Here is a 12,745-nt window from a genome sequence, read left to right as displayed (position 1 = left end):
AAATATTTATGCATTTTTAATTTTACCCTTTTAATTCATAATACTTAAAATTACAATTATTTTTTTTAATTTTTTTTATTTAGTGATTAAGAAAATGTTGCTTAATAATATTGTGAACTTTTTTAAATTAGTTTCAATCATTGCACTTTGCCTTGTTTATTGTTTGGTATTACATTTTTTTTATGTCTTGTGTTTGATTGCACTATGCCTTCTTCTTTTCTTTTTTTTTGTTGAATTGCATTTTGAAAATTTTTTATTGTGTCGGGGAATCAAGAATGTCTTCTCAAATAGATCTGGATTTCAGTGATAGATCTCTTACCCTAGTCAATACCCCTACCCAGAACCTAACCCTACTCTTACCCCTACGAGGAATACACCGTGCCCTGCCCCCAAGCCCACACAGGGCAAGAAACCTGTGTCCATAGTTTGGTCTCACTTTACCAAACTAGAGGGTGGTGAGGCCAACAACCTATAAGCTAAATGTTATCATTGTGGGAAAATATATGGATGTCACTATAGGAAACATGATACATCCCAGCTGAACGTCCATTTAGAGGAAGAATGCAAGAAGAGTCCAATATTAAAATCCTTAGTAGGGAATGGTCAATCTAGACTAGATATTAGATTAAGAAAAATGACGGATGGGAGTAGTGGGGCCGATGGTCCAACATTGAAGGGGTATACGAAGTATAATCCCGATTAGTGTCGGAGGAAGTTAGCTCCTATGATTGTCATGGACGAGCTACTGTTTGTGGAGGGTAAATGATTCCAAGAATTTGAAGATTTGGAACCGAGATTTATGCTTCCTTCTCGCCACACTATGGTAAAGGATATTAAAAAAATGTACATAAAAGATAAAGATGTTTTGAGAGGCCAATTGGAGGATTTGGTAGTTTGTTTCACTACCGATACTTGAACTTCTATCCAAAATATGAATTACATGTTGTTGACTGTGCATTTTGTTGATTCTGATTGGATTCTTCACAAAAATATTATTAAATTTTGTCAAATAACTGATCATAAGGATGACACGATTGGGAAGGCCTTGGAGGCCGCAATAAAAGAGTGGGGGTTGGCACAAGTTTTGACTGTTTCGGTTAATAATGCGCCGTCTAATGATGTTGCCTTGGGATATCTAAAGAATTATCTTAAAGAGGAAAATAAGACATTCTTGGGTGGTGAATATTTGCATGTTAGATGTGCTACACATATTTTGAATTTAATTGTGACTGAGGGGTTGAAAGATATTGATGACTGGGTTGCACGAGTTAGAATGACTGTAAAATTTGTGAAGTATTCTTCTTCTAAATTGGAGAAATTCAAAATTGCTGCAAAGACTGCGGGCATAACATCGAAGAAGGGTTTTTATACTAATATTCCTACCAGATGGAACTCAACCTTCTTGATGTTGGAGAGGGCCCAAGAATATAAGGTAGCCTTTTAATTATTGGGTGATGAAGACATCCAATATGTCAAATACTTTGATTAGCACAGGGGATTGGGAAAGCCTAATGATGATGATTGGGTGGTAGTTTCTACTTTTGTTGATTTTCTTGGACTTTTTTACGATGTCACATTGAATATATCTGGTTCTTTGTACCCTATATCGCATGAGTTTTGTCAACAAATATGTAGGGTGAAAAAAGAATTAGAAGACATGCGTAGGGATTCCAATGAAAGGATGAGGGGGATGACAATGACCATGATACTAAAATATGACAAGTATTGGGGAGATTTGAGTAGAATGAATATTTTGTTATATGTGGCTATTATTCTTGATCCCTGTCTGAAAGTTTCAGGCAGGTTATATGGTTTGGAACTTACTCATGATCAAGCATGGGCTGATCTTATTGGTGAAATGGCCCAAGATACCCTGACTAAATTGTATGATGAGTTTAATGCAATTAAATGTGGTACTGCATCCAAGACACATATACCTACCCCCAACGCCTTCTACAGACATCGTGACCAGGCCTCCTATAAAGAAGTGTAGAATGTTGTGGACTAAGACCCTCGCACATAATCACACACTAGTCCATCAATTTACAGAGGTGGTTTTGAAGTTAGACAACTATTTGTCAGCGAATATGGTCCAAGATGATGATGATAATTTTGATATATTAGAATGGTGGAAGACTACAGCAAAGAAATATCCCATCCTTTTTAAGATTGCCAGCTGTATTTTGGCAATCCCTATTAGCACCGTTGCCTCAAAGTCAACCTTTAGTATTGGGGGTCGCATATTGGATCATTTCCATAGTTCATTGTCTCCTACAATTGTTGACGCATTGATATGCACACAGAGTTAGATGATAGGAAAGGATATTCATGTTCCAGATGTTTTAGATTTTAAGGAGACTGATGAGGTGAAGGGTGGTGATCAGTCTGGATTTGGACCACCTCGTAATTATTTTTATTTTATTATTTTGATTTATTTATATTTATTTCGATTTCATTGGTATTAATTTTAGTATTAATTCTTATACCAGCACATGAGATGACATCTAGCTCCACTGCAATATGAATATATGCTCAACAAGCCCTAGCAACTCCAAGTGTCACAGTCAAACACAAGCCACAACTCTCTCTTTAGAATATTCAAAATTTGAATCATTTATTAATATTTTGTATTCAATGATTTGTAATGTAGATACAATGTCTCTTAGACACTTTTATGTTTGTGATTTTATAATTGTTCAGCCTTTCAATTTTGTAATAGCTTAGTTATTATTATTAGTTTATTAGGTATTAGACTAGTAACTTTTATTCATGTAACTTTTTTTTTTAGTAGACTAGATTGACTAGTAATTATTAGCCATAAAATCAATTTTTATTCATGTAACTTTTTTTTAATCTGGTTTTTAAATTTTTTTTTTACTTATAATTTTATGGGCTAAAAATGGCCTAGAAGCTTTTTTAGGCCTAAAAGAAAAGCTTGTGAGACATTTTAGGCCCATTTCAGCGGTGAACCGCTTCTGGGCCGAAGGCCTAATAGGGGTGTGGGGGGCGGACGGATTGGCCCCCCAATCCGCACCCTATTATGCGGGATAGGGTACCTCGCCCCTGCACACTTGGGGCGGGGGACGGGGAGGGAATTCTCCATCCGCCCCATGCGGGGGCAGGGGACTGGGAGGGGTCTACCCAGCACCGTATGGTGCGGGTAGCACCCCTAGTATACTTTATCACTTTCTTCAAAGGAAGTCTTGGAATTGAAAGGAGCCGAATGATACGTTGGAATAGAGGATGTGATGACCCACTTTTACGTGTATTTTCAATGAAGGAGTTGTTTTTAATTTAATTATATAATCGTTTTCGGCGGATCAGTTTTTGGTTTCTGGAGTGAGGATTGGACCTCATTTCTTTTCTTTTCTCTTTTTCTTTTTCCCTTTTTCCTTTTTTTTTCTTCTTTTCTTTCCTTTCTTTCTTTTTCTTCTTCTTTTCTTCCCCGTTTTCTCTCTCCCCGCGTGCTACTTCTTGCTTTTCTCCTTACCGTCGTCGGCCCTTTGACCGCCCAGTTCGCCGCCGTCCGACCACCGTGTAGTACACCGCCCCCACCAAAATCTTCCCCTCCCACCAGTGATCATCTCCACTAATTTTCAGGGCCATCCGACCAGCCACCACGTACGGCTGGAAGTCACGGCACCAGCCCTGTTTTCCCCCTCTGTCGCATGTTGCTTTCTCAGCCCAGAACTGGCGCTTGGCGGCCACCCACCCATTTTTCTTCCCCTTCCATCGGTGAACATCCCCACCAAGTTTCACCTCCATCCGAGCCACCGTTAGCCGCCACGAGCTCCTCCAAGCCATACGGTTTTTGAGCTTTTCCAGCGCCGTCGCTCCACCTCTGGCCACCACCTCTTCACAGCTTCTTCCTCTACCTCTTGCCGACCTAACCCACCAGTTTCTGGCCTCGATCCATTGCCGAAGTAACTCCCACGAGCTCAACTCTGATTAGGCCTTTTTCCGCTTCCACTGCCGTTTCCACTGCCACCCACAGCCAAAACTCACTTCCTTTAACTTCATAAACACCTCAAGGCCATTCCCTATCAATTTTGGGTCTTAGTTTGTCCCCGTTCGAAAGTGGGTAATTTATTATCCACGGCCATAGTGTAAATTACACTGTTACATTGCTTTTCCTCAGCTGTTTGCAACGCCGCGAGCTTTCAAAAAATACCGTATAGCGCTGTAAGTATTTTCCAAACTCTCTTTTAGATTTAAATATATTTTTCTTTTACAATAAATATTTATCTGTTGGTTGGTTGATTTCGGACTGAGTCCGAGGAGTTCGGGGGTCGGATGGATTGAGGATGAAGTTATTTGGTTGATATTGATTCTTGTTTGAGATATTTGTGCCTTGATGTTTGTATTGTATAGTGCACGCATGTTCATGTTTAAAATGGAAAAACTGGATTTTCGTGTAGTTGCATGCATGTACATGTGTTAGAACTTGAAAACTGGACTTGCAAGTGGGAAATGATTTATGGTATATTTGAACGGTTGGTTTGACTGGTTTGAGTCAGAGGCAAGCGGCGTAGGGATGGTGGTAAGCAGGGACGGTGGTAGAATCCCGCCTACAGTGCACGCGTAGGGATGGTGGTAAACAAGGACGGTGGTAGAATCCCGCTTGTGATTCCCGCCTGCGGTGTACGTGGTGTAGAGATGGTGGTAAGCAGGGACGGTGATAGAATCCTGCCTGTGATTCTCGCTTATGATGCACGCGTAGGGACGGTGGTGAGCAGGGATGGTGGTAGAGTCCCGCCTGCGATTCCCGCCTACAGTACTCTGACGGTCTGGCTTTGAGCCATTATTGGGGATAATGGCGAGATTATGTTTAAAGGATATGTTTTGGGCCAAATGGGTTTTTGGCGTGCGTGGAAAAATGTGGCTTTTATGGGACATGTGCGTTGCATTCTTTTATGCATATTGTTTGAGTTATAATATATTTTTAACTAGTGGTGTTTGGATTTTACTTACCTGCTTTACCATTTTTGGTTCCGTAGATTTTGGTGCAGAGTTCGAGGAGGAGGAGGCTGAGCCCGAGGATGTGGCTCCGCCGGAGTTCTGAGTTGGTGTTAATGTCTTGTTTTTTGGCTTTGAAACTATATTTGTAGTTTGTAATATTTTATTATGTATGATTTGAACAACTTTGTATTAAACTAAGAAAAATTCTGGTACTTAGTTATGATTTTCGTTATCCACTGCGTGTTTCTTCATGCACATTTGTTGCTTTTACACACACTTGGCACTCGCCAATAGGGTGGTGACCCGTGATGTCATCATCCGGACGTCTCGATTTTTCCGTGTCCGTGCGTGGGGATTTGGGGGCGTCACAGAGAGATCTCAAAGTTGTTTGCACAAAAGTTGTATAGATCCAGTGGATACAAGAAAATGATTGAGTACGCTACATATTTCTTTGAAGCAATATCCGAGGGTTTGTTATGGGAAAACAATGATCATATTGGCGCACTCTTTGAGTTGATAAAGTGGTGTTTCGTCCTTGAGTTTAATAAGGAAGCAATGGGGTTTGTAATGAAGTCCAAGGACATGTGGATTTTCAAGGAGGACGAGGAATTCCTTGCATCTATCTTCCCAGCTTCAAACTAGGTGTGTTTAAATTAGGTGTGTTTGGCATAATTATCAAGCATGAATCAGTTTCTGATTCTAATGCTCTGGTCATGATGTGTAAAGCAGCTTGTTTTGTTGGGATTTTCTCTATTTTTACTTTTTATGTTGGGAGTGCTTTTGCTTGTAATTTCGAATTAATTGATAGTGTGCTATTTTGGTTTCTTTACATTTTCAAATGGATAAATTCTCCAACGAATGATTATGGGCATGCCTGATCTTGAGGAATATTCTCTCGATCAAATGCCTGGAGAATAATTAGTATAGTCGGTTTACAAACAACAGTGTTCGCTTGGTACACACGACATGTTACCTCTGATCTTCCAATAGCAGATACTAATATTAACTCTTAGGGCTTCAATGCCATATATGGGGTGGATACCTGTAAGCCAACTCAGTGCTAAGGTTTGATGGGTTGGTGCACGAGAAGCGATGGTGATGCTAATAATGTTTAACAATATGGGTCTGTCGTAGAATATTGAATTTTGTTATAAGGTTAGGAAGTACGTTATTTTTCAATAGTTTCATTGTTGACCATGATCTATTTCTCATGATTATATTTAAATGGCCGATTATTCTTTCATGAATGCATCATGTCAATTTCTGTACTGTTTTACCAACGACCACACTATGAAAATTTGAAACCGGTAATAATAATTAAGCCTCGCATCATGCATAAGATCACTATTCATATTTCAATGCCTTTCGCAAATATTTATATCAGAAATGCTACTAAAGAAATCAAATGTTGACTGTGATGACTAACTGATATTGGAGTAGTTTCAACATATAATCGAGATGGGGAAAACAAGAGAATTCTCCCAAAACACAAAAAATTCTGAATAATATTGATTAATAGTAAAATTTGAAATTGTTTTATGGAGCCTACAAGTCGGACTTAAATAACTGCAAAATTCAAAATTATGAAGGTTTTCCAAAATTGGAAAGATCTAAATTACTATATAAATAAATAAAAAAAATTCTACCAAAACTTTGGTCAAAATGAAAATCAGAATTACTTCCAAACTTGAAATCAAATATTTACTAACAAGGCAATAATAAGCATAAATATATGATTTAAAAGAAAATAACTGATATTATTCTGAATGATTTTGGAGAAAGTAGATGATATTTTATATCAGTTTGGATCTGCACCATTCTCATTAAGTTGGAGAGAATTCATCATCGAATTCTAAACTTTCTTACCTAGATCTTTTGGATGTCCAATTAGACCCACTACAAGAAAATTGCATAATTGTGGCTAGTTATTTCTTATGAAAATGACTATTTTCTACTGATATTTTCTACCGAAATGAGTTTGTTTAAAAAAACGTTTAATAAGTCTAAAAGTTTTAATAAGTATGAAGCGTTTCATAAGTTAAAAAAAGTTTGCAAATATTAAATAATAAATTTAATACATTTATTAAACGTTTATGCCCATATTTACGGCCTTGACGAGCCTGAGATGACAGACACGGAGGGATCTACCTTTATGCCTATATTTACCTTGACAAGCCTGACATAACATTTGCATATCCACTGAATTTGCATTTGAAGTTAGGTTACCTGCAAATGAGTAGGACGATGATAAGTACCTGAATTTGTAAAACGTCTAATAACTCTAAAACGTTTAATTAGTTTAAAACGTTTAATAAGTGTAAAACGCTTAGTGTCTAAAACGTTTCCATATCTTCCATAAAACCACTGCCATCTCTTCTAATTGCTCATTGTCAAGCTTCTCAACCATAGATCACAGGGTGTCCTTAAAAGACTGATTCATTATTGACAATGTCTGCAGACCTTGGTGCGTGCAGAAAAGTAATAACACAAGAGATGAGATTCTATCCAGCATGCTTTTGCGGTAGGGTTAATATTGCACTATTTATATTACAGATTACAATCGAGAGGCTTTTTGACATAATATTCTAAAGTAACTCAAAAGTCATACCCAAAGGTATTGATTAAATATTGATTTCCTTCTTCATTAGCCTTGCTGCATTGACTTGAGGATTCTTTACGTGATTTTCTGAACCATGGGGGGAGATTAGACGGAAAGCTTGGAGTGGAAACTATCCTTAATACCCGGCCCCCTCAAGTTGACCGGGGGGGGGGTGGAGACTAGACGGAAAGCTTGGAGTGGAAACTAAACATGTAGACCCAACTAAACAGTTATTAAGGAACTAGCTTCTTCGTTTCCGGAGCGGGCTTTCTTGCAATCGAAAATTCTCTTTATTTAATCAAGTGGAATAATACAGTGCTTAAGATGAGAGGTTTTTTTTTTTTTTTCCCTCAATATTCTTTGTCATGAAAAGGGTCAATCAACATAAAATTAGAATATTAATACTATAACGGAACTTCATTGACCATTTGAGAAGCCACTCTACGAAATACATAGTCATAATTTTCTTCTACAAATTCTTTATCTCTCTAACGGTTAAATACCCTTACAGGAGACCTTTGATAACTAACCATAACTGACGTTAACTCTTGGCCTAGTCTATCCACATCTAAAGACTGTTGGGAAAAATATGGATAATAAAATATGTGTATACGTCTTATAAACTAGAGAATAAGTAAAATAACAAGAACAAATTAGAGAGAGAGAACTCAATGTTGTGGCACATTATGATGGATACTTTCTTTAGAGTATATTATACCGCCTCTAAATCTTAACATGCACCAGACTTATTGACAGTTTACTGATCCCAAGATACAACAATGCCGATTCTTATTAATCTCATTTTCACCGCACACAAAATGAGATCTTCAAACCCAAGAGACATGCATTGGTTCAAGTCACTAAGACACATTTTCATTTAAATCTTGACAACCGAACCCACACATTGAACAATGATTAAATATTTTAATCATTCTAAATTTAAAACAAACAATCTCCCATAATTCAATTATAATTATTCATGATGGGCGGCAGGCATTAAAAAAGTCTGCTCTCTAATTTTCTCTCTAGCTTTTCTTTGAGCAAATAGAGGTGGTTGTGAGTTTCTTGTGTTCATTTGCTGGATTTTGACGTCTTTAGTTCCGTACAATGGAAAGTCTACATACATTGTGGGGGTAATCTTTACTTGAATGAAGAGGAAGATGCTGCTATTGTCATTGATGATGCTACATGTTCAGAGGTGACGAAAGGGTGATCGCAGTTTGATCGGTAAAATTTGTAGTGCTAGACAGTTGGGGAAGAATGTTGTGGAGTCTACATTGGCCAAGATTTGGCGTCTTAGTAAACTTGCAGTTTTGAGGGAGGTTGGTTGAAATACATTTATCTTGATCTTTGCTAATCATGCTGATAAACAAAGAGTAGAAAGTGGTAGGCCTTGGTTTTTTGATGGTCAGTTGTTTGTCATTAATCCATTTGATGGCTCCACACCAGTCCAAGATTTAAAGTTTGATTGTGCGTCCTTTTGGGTGCAGTTCCATAATCTCTCGTTGTTGGGGATGAATAAAGAGTGTGGGGAAAGGTTGCGTAGTACAATTGGAGTAGTGGAGGAGGTGGAGGTTGATGAAGATAATGTAGGATGGGGTAGTAGTCTGAGAGTCAAAATTCTGTTAGATTTGAAAAAACCTCTAGCTAGAAGAAGGACTCTCACACTACATGGAGTAAAAATATGGAGCCTCTTAAAGTATGAGAAACTTTCTCAGTTTTGTTTCACGTGTGGTAGAATTATTCATGAGAATGTAAGTTGTCAGTTAGAGAAGGATTCATCACCACAATTTGGAACCTGGTTGCATGCAGAATCATCTATGAAGAGAAGGTTGGAGATCAAAATGGAAAGTTCAACTGAACGAGGCAAGAGTCCAGGAGCAGAACTAGATCAGAACATGGTGGCAGACGGTGATGGAACTGACCATGGTGGTGTAGGGAAGATGAACAATAGCATATTCCTCTCATCAATGCATATTGATGGTGGTATCAATGCTTTCGGTTTTGTTGCTGATAAAGACAATATAAATGGCAAAGCGGTTACTGAATATTATGATATGGAAGGTATTAATCAACTTGTAACGGAAAAAACAGATGTCTCACTCTCTGAAGGCAAGCTAGAGGGGCATGGGAGCTCAGATCTTGAAGTACCAATTGGGCCTGCTGGTGGGCCTACTGTTTTACAAGATGGGATTGTTGTAGCTCCAGGTGGACACAATAGGCCTACTTTGGTACAAAAGGCCTTGATGGTGGGATAGAGAAGGAACACATTGCGGCCCATCAATTTCCTTTACAACAGCAAGGGAGGAGTACTCGAAGTATATGGAACAAAAAGCAAGGTTGATCACTCTTTCTTCTGTAACATTGAAGGGGTCATCAAACAAGAAACAATCAGGGGAAGAGATATCTTTGGATACACCACATCTTTCTGCATCTAGGAAAGGTAAGCTTAACACTTTTCTCAATGATCAAGATTGTTGTATTAAGAAGGGTGGGCATGAAAGAAGGGGTAACAATACTTTGGGATCGGCAGTAGCTGTTCAACAGCTCTGTTGGGATCAATGAGTTTCATAAGTTGGAACTTGATTGAGCTGAATTATTGCATTTTTAATGCTTTTGGAACCAATATATATTAATTCTTTCATTACTTTATCATTGGTTTTATATGAAAAAATGAATAAATCAAAGTTGTGATTTTAATTGATTAAAAGCATGAATTTCTGTTCTAATTTTATCAACTGTTGATTAATATGGATTATGGTACATATCGCTCGAGCGGCGGCTTCTGGCCGCTTGAGCGAAGTCAGGCAGATTCAAGTGCTCGACTTCTGCTCGACAGTGGGCTCGAGCGAGTTGCGGGAAAAGAGATCGCTCGAGTGGAGGCATTTGGCCGCTCGAGCAAATTCAGGCAGAGTCGAACGCTCAATGTTCGCTCAACAGGCCGCTCGAGCGAATTCAGACAGAGTCAAACGCTCGATGTTTTCTCGACACTCCGCTCGAGCGAATATCGTATTTTACAGATCAGGGTTTATTCTGCCATCAGAGTATATATATGTTTTTTTTACATCTTAGGACGGACCTTTGGCTGGAAAACTCGGTTTTAAGTAGAGAAACACTTAGAATTCATTATTTTTCCATTGATTTTCATTCAGATTCGGAGAGGAGGATTCATACAATCGATCATTCACGCAGCTACACAATTTCCACTAAATCATTCACTCACACTGCAGCAGATTGAACAACTCCTTGAGGGGTCCAATTGCCACTGTAGCTCAGCCTCCTCCACCGCTTCGAATCTTCATCTCCATTCAATTGGCTTGATCTTTTCAATTCCCTACTTGCTATTTCATTTCAGTTTTGAGTTTCTGAATTATTTTGGAGAATTTTGATTTAGACGTTTGAGTAATTTATTTGTTATTCATTTAATTCATGTTATTTATTTTTATCGTTTTGTTAAGCTTTTATTTTAATAGTGATTACAATTACGTGGTTTAATTTGAGAATTTGTGATTTGAATACAATGATGAACCCTAGAACATTGATTTTGGGGTTTTTCAATTTTCAGTGCATGTTTTGTCAATTACTTCCTAATTTAGTTTAATTCTTAATTTAGTTTTATTAATTTCTGAGTTTAATCTATTAGTCCTTTACATTCCAATCTGACAATCAAAATCACATGAATCTAGTCCATGACTAGTATCCTTTCCATTTATTGCACATACCATCATTTTATTTTCTCTTTGTGAAGTTTTTCACCCTTTTCAACGAGTTTGATTTTTAAGTAATTTTCCCTGAGGAGACGATCTAGGAATTTATTCCTAATTATTACACGACATCCTCCTGCACTTAGGATAGCTTTAGTGCTACTCATTTTTGAGTGAGTCAGAACTCCAATGGGCTTGGGAACTCTCTGGGAGTGTAGGCCCTTTTTGACTTGGTCAGAAAAGAAGTTCCTGAAATTTTGTTTCTCCAAGAGACAAAATTACATGCACGAGTAATGGAAAGGTTAAAGTATAAGTTGGGGTTTCATAGTTGTTTAGCTATTAGCTGTGAAGGTAAGAGTGGAGGTATTGCTCTTTACTAGAAGAAGCAGTTCAAAGTAGAAATTCAGACTTTTTCTAAGTTCCACATTCATGCTAAAGTTACTGAGGAAGATGAGAATGTTGATCCATGGTGGTTAACTGGCCTTAATGGTCATCCATATGTGAGTAAGAGACATGAGTCATGGACTTTACTGAGGTCATTACAAGTACTTAGTGATACAGGATGGTTGCTTTTGGGAGACTTTAATGAGATTATAAGCAATGCTGAAAAGAGTGGAGGAAGAGATAAACCAGATAGACAATTGAAGGCATTTAGAGATGTTATTGAAGAGTGTCAATTACATGATTTGGGTTTTAATGGTAATCCTTTTACTTGGTGTAACAAAAGAGAAATGGGACACTACATTAGTGAAAGACTGGACAGATTCTTACCAAATCTAAAGTGGCATACTTGTTATCCAACAGCTTATTTGAATCATGGTGTCATTGCTTATTTTGATCATGTGCTTATAATTTTGAAGTAACTTAAGGGATTAAGCAAGGTCCATGAAAGAAATTATTTAGATTTGAAGCAATGTAGGTTGATGCTACTGACTGCAAACAGGTTATTCAAGAAGCTTGGAGGGGCATTGAAGGAAGGAAAGAATTGAGAATTGTGATGAGGAAAATACAACATTGTGGTGAGAAGCTTACAGTGTGGAATAAAACTAGCTTTGGACATGTGCATAGGAGTTTAAGTAAGGCAAAAGAACAGCTTCATATTGCACATCAGGCAGATCCTTTATCTCAAGACAAGCAGAAGCTTCAAGATGCCAGAAATGAGGTTCAAAAGTGGTTAGCGAGAAGTCAAGTAATGTGGAGGCAGAGATCCAAGAATTTGTGGCTAGCTGAGGGGGATAAAAATTCAAGATTTTTCCATCATAAGGCAACACAGAGAAAGAAGAAGAATTGGATCAAAGGGGTGAAGGATTCGAATGGAATTTGGAAGACAGATGAAGGCAAAGATGCAGCCATCCTTGATTACTTTAATACTCTCTTTAAAGCTACTGATGATATTGGAAGTAAGAATTTTTTGCAAGGTTTGGTAGGTGGATTAACCACTGACATGGTGGAGCAGATGGATATGCCTTTCACAGAAGAAGAG

The sequence above is a fragment of the Carya illinoinensis genome, chromosome 12, assembly GCF_018687715.1.
Source record: "Carya illinoinensis cultivar Pawnee chromosome 12, C.illinoinensisPawnee_v1, whole genome shotgun sequence".
Taxonomy (NCBI): Eukaryota; Viridiplantae; Streptophyta; class Magnoliopsida; order Fagales; family Juglandaceae; genus Carya; species Carya illinoinensis.
The sequence above is the reverse complement of the archived record's forward strand: the minus strand, read 5'-3'. Positions refer to the sequence as shown.